Here is a 12810-nt window from a genome sequence, read left to right as displayed (position 1 = left end):
TCAATATATGCAGTTTTGTCCTCCATTTTTTGTTCGTTAATTAAAGCTGGTCAAAATTACCATTTTACCCTTCTAATTACCTCTTGATCCTTAAGTACCATTAATTCACTAGCGAGTAATTAATCTATAATATAATTATAGATTTGAGCTCAATAACTACTCAGTTCCAGAATCAACCCTTAAGGGAACCAATATTCGATCCGTTAGGAAAGCACAGATTCCAATATTGTAATTCATGTTCTAAGCCATCTATGATATTGAATCTCCAAAACAAAAGTCATTAGCCTCATTATTCTTGGAGACCTTAATGAGTGAATCAAAAGATTCAATAAACATAACACAAGAGTTCATTAATACTCAAGATTTAGACTGATCTACAAATGATTATCTATTATGACAAGAATTAAATCTTTACGTCAAACGACAAGTTTATAAAGATAATTAATTCTCATCAGTCCTGTCATGTATAATCTCTATTATATACAACACATTTACTAAGATGTCTATCCACATCAGTAATCCGAATCTAGATTACTTGCATCTCGTATGCTTAGCAAATCCTACCACTACTACAAAATTGACATGGGACGATGGTTTTAAACCGTCGTATGGACTCTCATATGTCGGTTCTAATACTGTCATCCCATGCAATGTCATGTCATGTAAAGCATGAAACGACGGTTGAAATAAAAGTGTCATCTCCCGTCGTACATGAGACGATGGTTCCTATACAAACGTTATCTCTTGTGGAACATGAGACGACAATTTTTGTGCAAGCGTCATCCACTGCAGTAAATGAGACGATAATTCCTACTCAAGCGTCTTCCTCTGCAGTACATGAGATGAAAATTTATGTGCAAGCATCGTCCCATGCAATACATAAATGACAGTTTTGTGGAGACCGACGTCCCATGTAGAATATGAGAATTTTTTCATTTCTTTATTTTCAACCACTATATTCATTTATAATTTCTGTAACTACAACATAGTTCAGAAAAAATCAATAGGCAGATTAAATCAATAGGACTCGGTATGTTCCAAATTTAAAAATTACAAAATCAAAATATACACTTAGAATAACTATGTAAGTGCTAACTAAATACTGCAATTAGTATATTTTTTAATTCAGATTTAAAAAATTACTCTAGCTATGACTCATCCGCTCAAGAAGCTTGGCTGCCCATTCATTTCGAGTTTCATTAATTTCGCCTAGTGTATATGTATTATTCCCACCACACTACAAAACACAAAATAAAAAACTAAGTCAGAAATTAAATCTAATAGAATTGTAGTTCAATAATAATAAATACACTTACATTACTAGTTAGCCATCGCATGTGTATCTCATTCAAGAAATAGTCTTTCATCATCCTTATGATATAAAAGCCGCACTCTACTGACGATGTTTGACGAGGGCAATTGACTATTTTCCACTTGAAAATTTTTCATTCCTTTCGGTCTTTCGCTTAATGTGTGAAGAGACACTATATATACATCAATATGAAGAGCATATTAATTTTTTATTTCCATATCAAACCATATTATATTCTAAAATGAGTTTCAAATCATTTGGAGGAGATTCTTTAAGATAAATTAATTTATAGACATGCAATTATTACTAAAAACAAAACTTACTATGAGAACTTCAAATAAAATCAGATACTAACTAAAGATAACAGTAATTTCTAGGATAATATTATATCCATATTCATCTACATCAAGCACTTAAGCCTAAATATTATTGAAATAACTTTAACAGCATACTTGAGATCGAGAATAGAACTCAGCTTCGAACAATTTCAAAAAGAATGAAAAGAGCACACATAATTGTTCTACTGAAAACGTTGATTTAAAAATAAAGGTTAAGAGAGTAAAGGGAGACCTCGTCATTTGTATCTTAAGTTTCAAGTACACTTCTTTCACCGCCCTGGTGATAATGTGCTCTGTCCTCTAGCTCCCCTACCTCAGCACAATCTAATGTCCACTCATCCTGAATTAGAAGATTGTACAAAGTAAGACTGTAGTATCCCAATTCGAATATATTGAACTAACACTAGCACCATTAAACAAAGAATAAATGAAGATGGACATGCTTCCTCAATTTCACCAATGAAATTCAAGTTCTTATCAAGAAAATAAATAAAATTGCAATTTCCTGACATTTTGTTTTTTATTTCAACAGTTATGTTGGAAAATGAGTTCCAAATTTCTTCAAAATTCTTCAAGCAAATGTCTAGCTTTGACATTAGTTTTAAGAAGCGATAAATATCATACTAGAATTCCTGGTTTAATAAAACTTTACCTGATCTTGCAAGTGCAAAGAACCTACATTTTCTATGTTTCGTTCATTAATAATAGAGATGCATTCATCATCACCAGTTCCTTCACCAGTATCAGTATTATTCTCCTCTACACCTTCTTCGATGAACTGTAAATTGAAGTATTTATATTTAAGAACACTTTAAAGGCACAAATGGTATAACCAAAAATAATAAATTAGAGTAGACCATACATTCTCATTAAAACTATGAATAAACTAAAAGAAGGATGTAAAAGAGCAAATTCATCGTAGAAAAGGCATAAACTGAAAGAATGATGTAAAAGAGCACATTCATCGTAGAAAAGGCACCTTGTCTGAAGTAATATAATAAATCTTCTACCCAAGCTAGCAAATATGAGGGACAAACTAGCATACAAAACAGGACAAATGAGAAACATAAAAGATTGCTTAATTGAGAGCAAGGTTATTTCCTCCTAATCAATGCCTTTCAAACTTACAGTAGTGTTTTTGTCATCTTCATTTTTATTTCTGACTTGTTTCTATTTTAGTAACATTTAATATAATACAATTTGTAAAGCACCAATGAAGACAATAGGTGATTTTAATTTCGAACGCATACAGTGAAAACTGATTACATGATTTGTTAGTTTATATATATATATTTGTTGATACTCTCCCTACTTATTTATTTTTCCCTTTTTCTTTAATTGTCTAATTTTATATTTGTTTGTCACTTTTGCAAAAGTTGCCCTTTATTATATGGTACTCACTTCTAATCTAATTTTAGTCTCTTAAAGATGTCATTACAAAAGGATATTCATGCATATACAAAAATGGGGTATATACAAATAAATTCATTTCCATACATATACAATGTAGTTATAATTGATACAGAGGCAAATAAAAGTTCAGAAGACAATGCTCTTGAAAGAAACGACACATTCAGGAGATTGTGGCATGTCTTTAATCATCAATTACCCATCCAACTTTTTGTTACCCAGAAGTGATAGAAGGTTAGATAACTCTTTTCCATTACGGGTATGGGAAAGAAATGAAAGCAAGAAAACAATAAAAATTTAATTGGGGATGAGATTCGAGTAATGTACCAAAATTTGATGAGGTTGTTCCTCTAATTTAGAGATCACTTATACTTTTTGCTATTTTTCTGTGTTTCTGTTTCCTCTGATTTTCCTCGTTATGTCTTTTGATACAGAAAAGAAAAGAGATAAATAAATAAAAACAAGCACATTATCTATTAAAAATGCCTAACATTGATTTCACACCATAATTGAAAAAAGGGCCTGATCTAGATAATTTCATATTTTCACAAAATTAGTTGAAACTGTGAGCTAGAATAAAAGTTTGAAGACAAGAATACTAGAATTTTTGAGGCATCTTTGTAATACGAAGGTGCTTGTATATGCTTGGACCATAAAAAGACAAGATGAAAATCTTATCACGTCTAGAACAAATGTATCTATAAATATGGTAGCAATAGTGAGTATGAGCAAAAGAGAAAGAAGCCATGGCAAGTTGTAAGCTAAAATTTGGTTAAGAGAATAAGCAAATTTTGTTTTCAAATTATTGGCCCTATTCAAATATTCTAAAGAATTTGCACCTAGAAATAATCACAAGATTCTGAGAACAGCAGCATCATACTATGCGTATAAACTCCAATTCATAATAAACATTCATCTAAAAGAATTTAGTGAATCGAGTTTAAATTAGTAATAACAATGTATCAATGCATCATCCACATGTTGGATTCTCAATAGGGAGGTACTAATGAATGTGATAACACATACAGACACACAAGTTCATGACCCTACATAATATGATGTTTTAAACACATAAGTTAGTATATTCAGTCTAACTTAATAATGCATAATTGATTACAGAAATTAAGAATTTCATTACCTGCGTTTGTTCCAGCAAAGATTCCATACCAAAGATCATCTGTGATAAAAGATGTTGCCCTCTCCACAGCTCCCAAATATACCCCAGGTCCAAGGCTTGGTGGTAAAGGATGAAACATTTTCTGGTTTGGATAATCTAAATCAACAGCCACATGTCGATTAGTGAGGAAACCAACCTGTCGATTTCCAGTTCGGCTTCTAACAATAGCACCCAAGGTTCCATAAGTCTCTTGGCTTGCAACCTAGACAGGAATGAAGCAATTAAGCAATAAAAGAATTAAAAGTTTATTTGAACGGTATATGGCATGTATAGGGAGGATAAAATAACTCAGTTTCAAGAATTCATGATACGTCAAAATGAATATTCAATTTCTAAAATAGCATGTCCATCAATATCAGTATAATCCAACCATTACATCCATGGTGAGTTTAATCAAACCAACCTGCAGTGTTTGACACAGGCAAATATAGTACAGAGAATATGACCCATCAATAATAACTTTATTTATCAATTCTAGATCAGTGAAGCTTGTTTGAGGGAGACTAAAAGAAACACCGTCAACAATAAAACTTGTTCTCAAGAACATATTAGCAACTGAACATATCATAAGACATCCGAAACCCAATGACAAGTCATTGACATTTTTTTCTTCTTTATTTTAAGAAGCAATAAAATATTATCATACATAAGAAAAAGGTATAAAGAGATAAAGAAAGATGTCTTCTTAGGTACAACAAGAAATCCACTCGCTAAAGAAATTAGAAAAATAAAAATCCTTTGAGCTCTTTACACCAAAAAGCCAGATGAGAAGTGATTGACCTAATATATCCAAAAAGACTCCAATTTTTTAATTCAAGCCCATAGAAAAGTAGGCCATAACATATATTGAGTTACATAATAACTGAACGTGTGAAAACTTTGGTTTAATTTTTTATAAGAAAAAAGACAACAAGACATATGTCTTTGTTGTAAATAAGCTTCCTTTTCCCAACACTTTGGTATCGTTGATTCATCCCCAAAAAACAGATGATAAAAAAACAGTTCTTTTGTTGGTTCTAAATGACCACGGCATTGAATTGAAAGGACCAACAAAACAAAACCACTAAGAAATTATCAATTACAGATTGATCTAACTTGCCAATACTATATTTACCATGGATTGACATAAGAACCAATTAGTAACACATCTACGTTTGGGAAATCTTATAGAAGGAAAGGACATATGATGACGGAGTGGCTTCTTTTAACACTGTACTTTATTGACCTGTGACCAATGTAAAAGCTTAATCAACACATATTGTAATTTTTAGCTGAGAACAGATCTCAAATCTAGAAAGCCAAATGAGAAATGTAAAATGACAAATGACAAAACAATCCCATTGCCTAACAGAATTAACTGTGAAGCAGTAGTATAGAGGGCCATGCCCACACATTGTAAAAGCTATCAAAGGCTACGAACATACAAATAAAGCAATCAATCAGCCTGTGGAAGAACCAGAAAGAAGTTGCTAAGTTTCACTAACCAAAACGATCTTCAAGCAATGACATAACCACTAATAAATAGGTCATAGTCTACAACATCAAGAAAAAAATGTTCACAAGGTTTAACGGGGGACAAATGTAAAAGATAACTTAAGGAAATAATTAAATTCCTTGTAAAACCATAAGGAATAACAGAATTTATGGTCATTGTTGTACTTTGAACTGAATAATAGAATCAATGTTGTTCTGGCCATTTTATGGACATTATGGTCAGAAAGGAACAAGAGATTTTTTGAAGATTGTATTGAGTTCATATAGGATCAAATCAAGTTTTTGGTAGCAGTTTAGGCAAGACAAACTTCAGACTTTAAATGCATTGTTTTCTAACTTGGGAATCAAAGATTGTTCTGTAATTTCCTTTAGATTTTGGTGATTATGGGGATTATTTGACAGAATTGTCACGACTTTTATTGCTTTTTAGATAATGATACAATGTCTTTATTTAAAAAAAAAAAATACCAAAATAAAAACTGTAAAGAATATGAAAGTGATCAGAAAATCATTACTGATTTTAGTCCTTATTTTCGAAGATACATTTCCACAAAACAAAGGAATGCATAATCTTTAGATTGGAGAGGAATCTCAGCCAGGAAATGAAAATACTGCTCTGGTATCTAGCAAAGTAGAGGAAAAATAAACATACTTAATTCTTTAAATTTAGAGCCTTAAAAGTAATAGGGATCAGCAAGGAATAATCCCACAAAATCCTCAAAATTTGACTTTATCCCAAAGAACTCTTCTTTCTCATACAATCTCCATTAAATAAAAAGGCTCTTCATTGTTTCAATCCATAGAAAAACAAGATCCAAAACAAACACCATCCATTACAAAATTCATCAAGCAGAACTCTAAACAAAAACACTATTTCATTGATCAAATTAAAATTTCTTTCAACTATGACACAATTCTTTACTACCAAGGCAAAGGCACGGAAACTCTTTATAGGCAAGTTTCATTAAGCACTTTTCAAAAAGTTCATATGACCTACAGGCTGCAGAACTCCTACCAGAAAGCATTTTAATTAAATCATAAGCATAGTATATATGAAAAAATTGATAAGGTTGGGTTGTGTAAGAATTGAAAAACCATAGTACATTCTTATTTGAAATGAAAGAAAATTCCCACCAAAATATTAATACTGTCCCACCAACAATAATCTTCACTAAACATAAATAACTTGACTTTAAGATAGGATAAATCCTACCCAAAAATGCTGATACAACATTAAGATCTTAGCAACCTAAATATGTAAAATGCAAACAGGAATTTTTGTCAAGGAGAAGAAGAATACCTGGGAACCAGAACCAATGCATGGATCACTTCCCCTCAATCCATCTACAAGCTCTGTATATAGTTGTTTCTTGGGAGTTGCAGCCGGTGCACCATAATAGGAAATCTCCCCAACATCAACATCACACCATACACCTCCTGGCCCCTGGCCCAAATGGAAAATTGCATTTAATTTCAGAAAATGAAAGAAAAACTTACAGCATTACAAAGGACTTAAATAGGCCTACATGTTCAAAAATATTCTAATTTCTGCCAATATTTTTCTCGAGAAATATGAAAACATCAAGCTCAAAATGACATCTATTGCCAAAAGAACAAAAGGGTTATTTATGACTTTTAAACTTTCTGCATAAACTAGCTGTCCATCCAAATTTAGAAAATAGTTGGTGATGATTGGGGTATGTACAATTATGTTTCAAGTGAATAGCAAAATTAGACATTGACCTTTGTCTCTTTTAAAAAAAAAAAAGAAAAAAAGAAGAAGAAGGTAACAAATGACACATAAAAGGAAAACTGAGTGAAATATTTTAAGATAGGTACGTAATGACAATAAGATACCTCAAGAGCAGTAGGCAGGCAGTGTAAATGGTTGAGCCATTGCCTGTGAACTTTACGAGCAACAAAGACAAGAATAGCAGGAATATCGATTAGCACACCCCTTTGGATTCGAAACCCAATTGCTATACCAAGACTAAACCGACGCAAAATCTTGCTATGGAATGCTCTAATAGTCATCAACTCTAGCAAGGTTGTAGCTTGCTACCCTTTTGGCAAACCAAAAGTCTCAGGCAGAACACCTTTCTGCAAGTTTCCAAAATAATTGGCCCTATCTTCCGCTGCATCAATTAATCGACTTGAAGTTGGCCATGAGAAGTAGGCGGCATTACTCTCAGAGTGCTGACCAGCTGAAGCAAACGGCTGGAGAGGAGAAGGATTGGATGAGGGAAAATTAGGATGACCACTGTAATTGCGATCCAAATCCAGAGCAGATTCCTCTAAATGAGTTGATCCAGAAGGATGAAATCTTAAATCTAATATGATCCTGTCCATCATTCAGCTCTCCTGTGTGATTTAGATTCAACATTTATCAAAAAATGAATCTAAAGATATAGTTGATAAGCCCCAGCTCCCATAGGTGTGTATATAAATATATATATATTTATATACATCACTTTTATCTTTATATTAAATATTTTAAAATGGTGTTTAAACTTAAACCGAAGAACATAAAATATCATAAATTCATTAACAAATGCTATACTAAGTTGACATCTACCCCAGCACCATATCAAATTTAAGGACTGATAAATCATTATTCCATACTGAACACTACAAGTAAAATTGTGATAAAAATGCTTCTACAACAAACTTTACGCTACCTCTTCTCATAAAGTACTAGCATAACCTTCGGACGTCCACTTCTGTAAGCATGTCGATAGGATGCAGTCTTGTGATTTAGTAGTATTTTAGTATATGGCTTTTTGCTTCACAAACCAAAAGAGGAAAGATCCAAAATCTCAAACAGGCAACATGTATGCACATATACAAAATATAAAATCTACATAGACTGTCCGAGCGAGAATAAGCTTCTAACAAAACTTAAACAATGCTTGACTTTCTCTTTCTCTTAGTGTTGTTTTTTAGCGTTTCTTTCTGGCTCATTTGCATTTGAGGTTGTGCCCAAAAGGATAAAACACAACTTAGAATAATTGATATGCTACTCAAACTCCCCGAAGAATTTCCAACACTCATGTCATCATGTCTAAGTGTACCTCACATAAATGTCATCAACTCAAAACAAGGTCTTAACTTCAATAAAGAGCAAATCATTCTCTTTAAAGAAAAAACTTTTTCAAATGTAGTAATGCAAATTGAGATTGTTAAAGAATCAAATGAAAATTTGGAAGAATTAACATTTCTTTAGGAACAATCACACCTCTTTAATTGAGAGACTAACAAAATAATTGAAATAATTTATGAATAGCACTTGAATAAATAAAAAAAAAACAGAGTTTTTTCATCAATTTATTAACACTGTCATATACCTCCTTTAGAACAAGATATTAACTAACCCATATGCAGGAAACCATCTATAAGCATTGTGGTAGAAGAATCTGCATAACAGAAGCAAATATAGCATAAGAACACATAAGAATAAATCTATTAATTAACTAATGCAGCATGCAACAACCAATGTGATGATCAAAAACACATATTTTTATCGTTTTATTATTGAATTATATGTTAAATCTTCAAAACTCAAAACACAAAACACATCAAACCAAAGTAATTGAACCACATTGAACAAACCCAAAAAAGAAATAAATATCTACTTCACAATCTCATACCCAAATTACGCACAGAAAATGAACAGTTCCAAAACAATCTAAACAAACAAAGAAGAAAAAAAAATCAATCTTGGTGTTGTCAAGACAACTCTCAGCTGTAATGACACCTTGAACACCCAAATATAATTCCTACACAATATCAAGATCCTATAATGACACCTTAACACCAATAATAAACATTTATGCACTCCAACTCAGGAAAAACAATGAAACAAACAGCTGGTATGCACAGAAAAGAATTAAGAACAACAACTCTTCAAACAAGTTCTTTAAAACTCAACAAGAACCAGCACTTCAATCTTTTATGTACACCCGCTCGATCAACAAGAACCATTCAACAAGAACCAGAGTGTATTCTCTTAATTAAAAATAATTCCAACAAAAAAATATATATACTGACTATATTTAAAGTATTTTCTCCATATTAAATTGAATCTGAAAAAAAAATTACCTCATAAACAATTGGAGGTCTGCCTAGTTTACCCCATGGTGGCCTTGTTCTTGCATCGGCGGGGTCGCCTGGTTCTTGCCGAGGCTGGGTGGGAAGGAGAGCAGCTCGACGTTATGGAGAGAAAGACGAGAGCTGAGTTCTTGTAGAGGCTGAGTTCTTGCAGAGGCTGAGTGAGAGAACGGATCGAGGGGGCAGAGTGTGAGAGAGAATAGATCGAGCGGGTGAGCGTGAGTGTGAGAGAAAAACGATTGAGAGGCTGATTTTGAGTGAGATCCAGAGAAGCCAACTGGTAGAGACTAGAGAATTAAAATATTAGGGATTTTTCTTCTTTTGTTAATTTCATTTGGGGCTATGAAGCTGTGTATTTCAATTTCAATTTTTTTTTGATAAAGTTTCATTATTTTATTAGACTTATTAAACGTGTAATACACAATTAATTTATGTCACTCATTACTTTCAAAAAATATATATTATATCACTTATTAAACATGTAAACTTTTTTTTTTCTCTTTTTAGGGAATAATCTTTTTTTTACAATATTAATTTTTTTTTTATATAAATTATTTTTAGTTTCAAAAAAATAAGAAACATGCATGAGTAACATATCTTAATATTAGACATATAATGTTTTTATTTGATTTAAGTTTTAAGTATTATTAATATAATATAATTAATTAAAAGTATAATATTATATATAAAAAATTAACAACTAATTAAAGTATTAATAGATATGTCTAGACAATATTTTTTATAAATATTAAAATATATACGTGATCCAATAATATTAAGTATATTTAATATTAAGACCCTTTAAAAAAGGCTTATTAGGATTTTTTTCCCCCCGGACTATTACCACTACCAAATCGTGCCTCCTGAATTTTTTGGCATGTTAAAAATTCTCCCTGAACTATTCATGTTATTGAAATGTGAGACTTTCGTCCACTTTTGCTAACCAAATAGTGATATGGCGACACTGGAGTGCTGATGTGGATTGCTACGTGTATAATTTAAAAAATAGATAGGATTTTACCCCCCAAACTATTACCGTCACCAAATTATGCCCCTCGAATTCTAAAATTTAAACAATATTTTGAAAATTAATAAGAAAATATAAAAAGCATTAAAATAAAAAACCATTTAAATTAAATTAAATCATACAAAATAAAAACTTAAGGCAACACCAAAGTTGAATGTCGCAAGGGACCCATATGAGCCCAGTCTGTCGATGATGTCACTACCCTCATTTTGACGCATGCCCAACACCCAAGCCAATTTTTTGTCACCATCAATTTTTTTATTTTTTTATTTTAATGATTTTTTCCTTTTTTTAATATTCAAAAGATTGTTTAATTTTAAATTTTTAAAAATCAGGGGGCATAATTTGGTAATGGTAATAGTTCGGGGGGCAAGAATCATATTTATTATTTATATTATAAACGAAGCATTAACATGACAATACCACATCGGCAACCAAACTACCACATCACTATTCCATTAGCGAAATTGGACGGAAGTCCCACATTTTAGTATTGTGAATAATTCAGGGGGAATTTTTATCAAGTTAAAAAATTCGGGGGCACGATTTAGATTGGTAATAGTTCAGGAGAAAAAAATCCTAATAAGCCTTTAAAAAAAAAAAAAAATAAGACAACGCACATGAGACAACAATCTTAGTAGAGCTGTCTAATTATGTTAAAAATAAACATGTGACGACATTCTTCAAAGAACTGTTGTCTAATGTAAGTTTTGTTGTGCATGGCACGACGGTTATAGGGAGTCAGTCGTCATATGTTTATTTTTAACATGAGAAGACATGTCTACTAAAAACGCTGTCTCATGTGTGTCATCTAAGTACAGTTTTGTAGTAGTGTACTAGTAACCATTCATTAAAGATTCCTTACTTTAATATGTTACTAACTATTTCATTCATTATATATGATCTTAATTCTCTCGTACTAATACAAGATCATATTCAAATATAAACAAATTGTACTTTTATTTAAAACCAATAAAATATCTTTACATGCTTTTAGGGCATTAATTCTAACACTCCTTATGTTCATACGCGTTCTTCTACATGGTCTTTACTTTCTAGAATACATGATGTAGTTTTTTCAATTATGCCTTGGCTTGTTCTTGGAGATTTTGATGCTCACTTATTTTTTGCTGGTAAATTTAGCAATGCTCAACCCTCACAACAAACAATGAATGATTTCAATAATTTTGTAAATAATTTATCAATGTTTCCTCTTCCTTACTTAGGCCTTAGATTCACTTGGACTGATAATTCTACTTTTCAACGCCTGGATTGGTGCATTATAAATAACGATTGGCATGATATCTATCCTTGTACATCTTTATCTCATTTAGGCTTTTATGGTTCTGATCACCGAGCTATAAAATTAGTCTTAGATGATGTACATATTACAAATAAGAATTCTCATAGTAAACGATTTCTTTTTTTAAAATGATTGGCTTACTGAGGTGTCCTTTTACAGTGTGATTAAGAACACTTGGTATAATACTAACTACTCTAGTCCTATTCCTTTAATTATTATCCTTTCAATGCAAAATAAATGTATCTTTTCTCTAAAAAATTGGAGCCAAGTTTCTTTCCAACCTTTTCGTAATCGTATTCTCCTACTACAGCTCAAACATACCAATTTACAAAATATGGTTTACTTTAATTCGTAAACATTAATGGACATAAAACAAACTCAATCTCAATTAGATACACTTCTGTATAAAGAAGAGTTGTATTGGAAGCAAAGATCTCGGGTAAATTGGCTTCATGTTGGTGATAGAAACACAAAGTTTTTTCATAAAAAAGATTCTCAGAGGAGGAGAATTAATACAATCTTATCCCTAACTTTGAAAGATGGTTCTACTGTATTTTCCTTTTCTAGTATATGTAAGGAAATAAATGAATATTTTTTTGTATTGTTTGCTTCTCAGGGTACTAATGATGCTGTTATATTTTA

The 12810-nt window shown here is 31.6% G+C and overlaps 2 long non-coding RNA genes across 3 annotated transcripts; both read right to left on the bottom strand.

Moving 5' to 3' along the window:
* Positions 1-914: 914 nt before the first annotated feature.
* On the bottom strand, positions 915-7153 carry LOC133830549 (uncharacterized). 2 transcript variants are annotated; one of them, XR_009892105.1, is made up of 7 exons: positions 7032-7153; positions 4199-4439; positions 3388-3482; positions 2303-2428; positions 1883-1990; positions 1317-1484; positions 915-1237 (listed from the first exon to the last, which is right to left on the bottom strand). It is a non-coding gene; the product is annotated as an uncharacterized LOC133830549 (long non-coding RNA). The 2 variants fall into 2 exon arrangements; XR_009892106.1 differs by lacking the exons at positions 915-1237; positions 1317-1484; positions 1883-1990 and adding an exon at positions 2021-2053.
* A 52-nt stretch (positions 7154-7205) lies between these two features.
* LOC133830550 (uncharacterized) lies at positions 7206-10141 on the bottom strand. The gene is made up of 3 exons (XR_009892107.1): positions 9830-10141; positions 9103-9144; positions 7206-8092 (listed from the first exon to the last, which is right to left on the bottom strand). It is a non-coding gene; the product is annotated as an uncharacterized LOC133830550 (long non-coding RNA).
* Positions 10142-12810: the final 2669 nt, after the last annotated feature.

The sequence above is a fragment of the Humulus lupulus genome, chromosome 4 (genome assembly GCF_963169125.1).
Source record: "Humulus lupulus chromosome 4, drHumLupu1.1, whole genome shotgun sequence".
Classification (NCBI taxonomy): domain Eukaryota; kingdom Viridiplantae; phylum Streptophyta; class Magnoliopsida; order Rosales; family Cannabaceae; genus Humulus; species Humulus lupulus.
This window is presented reverse-complemented; position numbering and strand designations above follow the sequence as displayed.